Source organism: Camelus ferus, chromosome 11, assembly GCF_009834535.1.
Source record: "Camelus ferus isolate YT-003-E chromosome 11, BCGSAC_Cfer_1.0, whole genome shotgun sequence".
Classification (NCBI taxonomy): Eukaryota; Metazoa; Chordata; class Mammalia; order Artiodactyla; family Camelidae; genus Camelus; species Camelus ferus.
Window position 1 is genome coordinate 12,571,795 of NC_045706.1, and position 6,505 is coordinate 12,578,299.

Sequence of the window (6,505 nt, forward strand, 5' to 3'; positions counted from 1 at the left end):
AGGCCTTTATCACAGAGCCTTCAATAACGGTTTAGCGGCCCTGTCCTTGCAGGCCTACTGGGCACACTCGGTCTGCTCAGTAGAAAATAAATTGCCACTTGACAGAATAACCAGGCATAATAAAAATTCTAAATATCTCATTTTAGGACTTTAACTAGAAACTCTTTTCCTCATCCCTCCATTCCATCCATCCAACCATCCATCCACCCACCCAACAGTCTTGAGCACCTGCTCATGGCTCTAGCACTGGTCCAGAAGAAGACAGGCAAGGGCCTCACTTGGCACTTACTTGGGGGGGAGTAGGGAGAGACCAAGCACCAGCATGTCAGCAAGCAGACAAACAACAGAGCCTGTGGAAGCCACCCTCACCTGGAGAAGGCCACAAGGCATTTCCTCCAGGAACAGCTGGGACAATGCGGCCCCACCCCAGGCCACCCCCAGAACTCTGATCTAAAGCCATGGTTAACCATCATACAACTGTCTACCCTATGACTATCTGACAAGTAATCTTATCAAATGTTTACTTATTATCAAGTGCTCAGTGTTTAGTGCTTAACTTTTTTTGGAAACAGGCTTTCTCTTCCCCTGCCCCCAGACACCCAGTGGTAGAGAGGGACCCCTCGGCTCTCAGGGAAGCTCAGATATCAGGGTGAGCTCGGCAGCACTTGTGCCTGGGGCTGCTGCAGGACTCCTCTTTGTAAACTGCAAAGCTTTCAGAACAGCTGTGTGAGCCACGAGAAAGGAATCACCATAATTTTCATAAATTTAATAGGCAACTATTTCAAGAGGTGGTTGAGGGAAACCAGAATAGATGCTACACTTGGAATTGGAGACCCAAGTTCAAATCCTCCTTTCACTACCCCTGCCTCCTTTGGCAAGCCCTTAATTTACTGAGGCTCACTTTCCTAACCTATAAAGCAGTGACAACACTGTCCTACTTATGGAATTGTTATGGGGATTTTTTTTAAAGTGATGCTCAGCACATATCTGGCCTGGAGTCCAGAGATGGTGGTCCCAGAGATGGTGGTTGAATCTGCCTTGAGGCAGGCGGACTCACCAAGAGATTGGAAGGGTGGCTTGGGCCAGAGGCACTGAAGGTCTGAACTAGAGAGGGGGCACTGAGGAGGAGAATGATGGCTGGGAGAGATGTTGAAGTGCTAAGACCAGTGAGACTTAGCACCTACCTTGGTAGGAGTTGGGGACAGCCATTCAGGAGGGCAAGGAACTAGGAGAAACTTGGGAGACTTGCTGGGGGCAGTGCCACTGACAAAGATGGGAGACACCAGAGATGCTCAGTTTGGGGGTGCCAGTGGGCCAACCAGGTAGGCATGAATAGGCACCTGGCTGTCAGGGGCTGTGGAAGTTATCCACACAGTGGTAGCCGTGGAAGCAGTGGTTGGTGAGCGCTTGTAGGAGACATCACCATTGTTCACTATCCAGTACATACACACACACATCACTCTGAAGAACCGTTCCCATCAGGGGCGTCCGGCAGGACCGCCATTACTGCACCCTGCCCCACAAAACACAAGGGTAGACAGCAGGCCTAGGCCCACTTGGCCCCAGCACATGACTCCCTTGCCCATGCAATGGCACCAGTGGTGAGCATATGACCTAACACAGGGTGCTCAGAGCCTTCCCCAAGATTTTTAATTTGGACTTGGAGGAGAAGGGCTTGGTCTTTGAGTCCCAGAGTGGGAATGAATTGAGGGCTGCCAGGTCCCACCCTCTGTGGAAAGTGAAAAAGCTAATTTGCAGGAAAGAATGAGACAAGCAGAATTGAGAAAGAGAGAGGGAATCCTGACAGCAACATGTCCCTGACATCAGTCCCCCAAAACCCTAAAGCTGCTGGGCTTCCTCTAGTTCTTTGAGCTACTCCAGGCATGTAAGTCATTCAATTCCCTTTTCGTTCAGCTCGGCTTAAGATGGGTTTCTGTCACTTGCAACCTATAGTTTCTTGGCTACCTTGGCTCTTAAAGGCAGAAAGATGATATAGATGTGACTTTTTTTTTTTTTATGGAACTATAGTTGATTTACAATGTTGTGTTAGTTTCTGGTGTGTAGCACAGGGAACTATATTCAATAGCTTGTAATAACATGGCTGTGAGTTTTAACACTTTATTATTCATAGACCCACTTGAGAAGCTGATGAAATCTGTGGATACGTGCACAAAATGTTGTCTACAATCCAAAGTCCTGCTCATGGGCTTCTAGAACCTCTCAGATACAGGAAACAGCAGAGAGCAGAGGCTGACCACTGTGGGGGGCAGTTCCTTTCAGAAGACCAGGGGAGACTAGGGCCGGAGGAGAAGAAGCAAGAGCATAGAGGTGGAAGGAGAACCATGAAGGGGCATCATGGCGGAAGTCAAGGATGAAGTGTTCCAAGGGGAGTGGTTGCCGCCAGTGACTGACGGGGTTGGGAAAGGCTGTGGAACTTGGGAACTGCAAAATGGATGTCTTGGGGAGCTCAGCAAGTGAAGCGTGGGGCAGGATGACAGAACCAGGCTGCAAGGTATTTAAGAGTGATTGAACTTTGGACACAGGTTTAGCGGAAGAAGCACATCCCCATCCTAATCCCTGGAACCTGGGAACATGTTACCTAATGTGGCAAAGGGGGATAGGCTTTGGACAGAATGAAGCTGCTAATCAGCTAACCTTAAAGTAGATTATCCTGAATGATCTGGTTGGGGCCAAAATAACCACAAGGGTCCTTAAACATAGGAGGAGGCAGAACGGTATGTGTCAGGTGATTCAATTATGAGAAGGACATACCAGCAACTGCTGGCTTTGAAGACGGAGGACGGGGCCATGAGCCGAGGAGTGTAAGGAGCCTCTAGAAGCCAGAAAAGGCAAGGAAATGGATTCCCCTCCCTCCAGAGCCTCCAGAAGGGAAAGCAACGCTGCTGACAGCTTGATTTTGGCTCAGTGAGACCTGTGTCAGACTTCTGACCTACAGACCACTAAGATAAATTCCTGTTGTTTTAAGCTACTAAGTTTTGGGTACTTTGTTACAGATGCCATAGGAAACTAATACTGTAGAATATTCCAAAGCTAGAGATGACTCAAGTAAAGCCAAGTAGATCTGAGAGGGTGGTGATGTGGAAAGAACATTGGCTGAGAGCCAACTGATGTGTGAAATCCCAAATGGTCACTACATTGAGGCGTCATGGGCAAGTCATCCTGTCCCTCTCTGGGCCTCAGTTTTCCCATCTGTGAAATGGGAATATTGGGATGGACGCCCTCTAAGATGTCTGACCCTCTGACTCCACAGGCTGGTCCTCGGGCTGTGCAGCTACAGTCACTGGGGAAGTCATTACTGCATCTCTGACTGGTCCCATGAGGGATGCCAGTCTCAGCTTTGATTTTGCACTTTGGTGTGTCAGAGAGGCTGTCCTGCCAGAGGATAATGACAAAGGGCGTTCAGCTGCTTTCCACAGAGGCAGGAAACTTGAGGCGATTTGGGGTAACCCATCACCACCACCACTGCCAAATGCATCTCTCCAATCCCCTGAAATCCCCCTTTGTACATAGGCGTGTGCAAAAGGGGTTCCTGGGCCCAGTCTCCGTGTGTGTGTGGAGGCTTCCCCACACTAACAAGCAGTTCTCAGGCATCAGCAGGGTGTCCAAAAATTCAACTCAATTTTGACACTATCTGCTCAGAGATAGAATCAGGTTCCACAGATAGAGGGCTCAGTCCCACAAGACTGCCCTCTGCTTCGGATGTCAGATGGGGTTGTCACCTATACTTCTGACCAGCTGGCTACAAATCAGAGAGGTTCCTGGGACCCCCCCCCCCCTCAGGTTTGACTAATTTGCTAGGATGGATCACAGAACTCAAGAAAATCCGTTGACTCATTAGATTACTGATTTATTATAAAAGGATGTTAAAAGATATGAATCAACAATTAGATGAAGAGGTACGTAGGGCGAGGCCCCAAACCACGTTCTGGAGTTTCTGTCCTCATGGAGTTTGGGACTTAGCACAGTGACACATGGAAGCTCTCAGGAAAGGGAGCCAAAAAGCTGTCCTTCGGGGGTTTTATGGCTTTACAGTCATGATTGACTAACTCATTGGCCAGTAGCACTTTGTTAAACCTCCAGCCACCTTTTCCCCCCACCAGAAGTCAGGTGGTGGGACTCAAGGTTCCAAGCCTCTAATCACACAGTTGGTTCTCCTGGCAACCCGCTCCCCACCCTGGGATGGGTTTGGAAGTCACCTCATTCACCTAACAAAAGACGCCCATTATCACTCTCAACACCTAGGAAATTCAAAGGATTTAAGGAGCTGTGAGCCGGAACTGTGGACAGTGACCAAATATATATAAGAAATATATTTTGATCATCTGAATAGCCAGATGTATCTTTCTCATAAAGCACAATATTACAGCATGGAAAGCATCTATGTGGTACAGGCATCACCACCCTCTACTCTCTTCCCATTGGCAGACATCACTAGTGAGTTTTGACTTAAGAATATTCAACACAGTGCCCCATGTAGCCACTGCCAATTGAGCAGAGCTAGCGGGTGAGGTGGTATCTATGTGGCATCCTCAGGTTGAGGTATCACTGATGCCAGCATCCTCCTTGAAACCATAAATATCTTTGGGATTAAGTGAGACCTTAAAATGGTTTCTATCATAGACAGCAAACTGTGGGGTAATTAGTTCACCAAGGTTCTCACGGAGGTTCCTGGTTGCAAACAATAGAAATTAATTCTGGCCAGTTTAAGAGAAAACACCAAATCCTTACTGAAGGTATTGCGTTGCTCACAAAATTGAATAAGGAGCAGAGGAAAGAGGCAAGACCGTGGAAGTTAAGGGCGAACACAGCCACGATCATGCCACAGGAAAAGCTTGATCAAGACATCACTGTTGACACCACTGGATACTCCCCACCATGGCCATTGCCTTGGCAGTTCAGCTATTGCCACCCTTAACAACCTCTGCCTGAGCCCACCTCTTAGGGTCACTCTCCAGATTCCAGGCCCCAGGGGAGAGAGCCAGTTGCCAGCAGAGGTTAGGTGTTTTTCTCTGGTAGGCAAGAGCGGAGAGAAGACCTCTACCTGATGCCCTCTTCCTCAAGGAGCTGGAGGCTCCGCCTCCTACCTTAACCCACACTGTGGGAGAATGCCCCCTGGTTCCAAGCAGTTTCACGTGCTAGATCCCCTTAAAAAGGTCTAAGGCCCCTTGCCTTCAGGTAATTACCATGGGATGTTCCTACTAGAAAAGACTTTTGAGATCTGCAGTTCAGCACTCCTGGTTCGGAAGCTCAGAGGGCTTGGTTAGCATCAGAGCTGGGACTAGAACACAAGCCTCCCAGCTCCCCCTCCAGAGGCAAGTGTTGTCATGGCAACCGGAAGTCACAGCTTTTCCAAGACTAGGTGAGTTTCTTGAGCTGTCATACTTCTCTAAGAGATGAGTAGCAGCTCTATGTGATTTAATCCTTATAGATTTGTAAATATGCCTTTCAGGTGAACACGTGAACAGTCCAGCAAAACAACCCTTTGCCTGGTTCTGTATGTTCTGAGAATATGGTTGCCCCAGGGACAGGTCCCTGAACACTACAGGAAGGGTCTCTGAGCAGCAGGGCAGCAGGAGGCCACAATGCCTGGGGTGAGAGGAGGAAGAGGAAGCACGAGGGAGCCTGCGCAGACAGGGAGGAAGCTGGGACTTCTAGTGACTTCATTCCTTTTCATCAGGCTGGCACAGCAGCACTGCATCTTGGCTGGACAGGGCAATTAACAGTTCCCCAAGCTCCTAATGAGTCGTTTTCTCGAGGTTTCAGCTGCCCTGGGAGTTTCCCAAGAGAATTTATTCCATGGAAGCTAATTTCTCAAAAGTGGCCTCTCCAGGGTGCACCTGGTTCAAGGCTACTGGATTTGGTTGGAAACAGGGAATTGTGGGTTCAGAGCCATGGCCTGTAATTTGCAAGGAGTGCTGGGTAGCCGAGCTCAGCCCTAACTCCAGCCCTTGGAATAGTGCCTGCCAAGGACACTTCCCCTTCTGGGGCACCTTCTCTGAGCAGCTCCAGCCATACCCAGTGCTCCTGTAGTGCTGTTCCATGTCTCCATCCCCCCAAAGCCCAGGCTCTTAGTTTCTTAACACATACACACAAACTGCTTCCTTTTGTTTTCAAGAGAAAACATAAAGTTTAAGCCCTGAAGAAGATGAAATGACAGACACGTGTCACCTTCCAAAATTGGATTTATAATGGAAGTAGGAACTGATGAATGGCAGTGAGCTCTGCCATTACGAATTATTTTAAAAGAAAATAACTCCATGCAAGAATAGTCGTATGACATCTCATAAAGGAGAGAATCTGTCTACCTTGACTCATTTTCCTTCGTGAAAACTGCATTTGAAGGTGAGGCAAGCCAAAACTTGTAGATCTGGATGAGCGCAAGCCGTGCTGACTGCCCACCATCTGCCTCCACGCTCGTCACCTCCCTAACACCCCCTGCTGGCTATTCAGCCTTTTGGAAAATACATTTTGACTGCTCCACTAA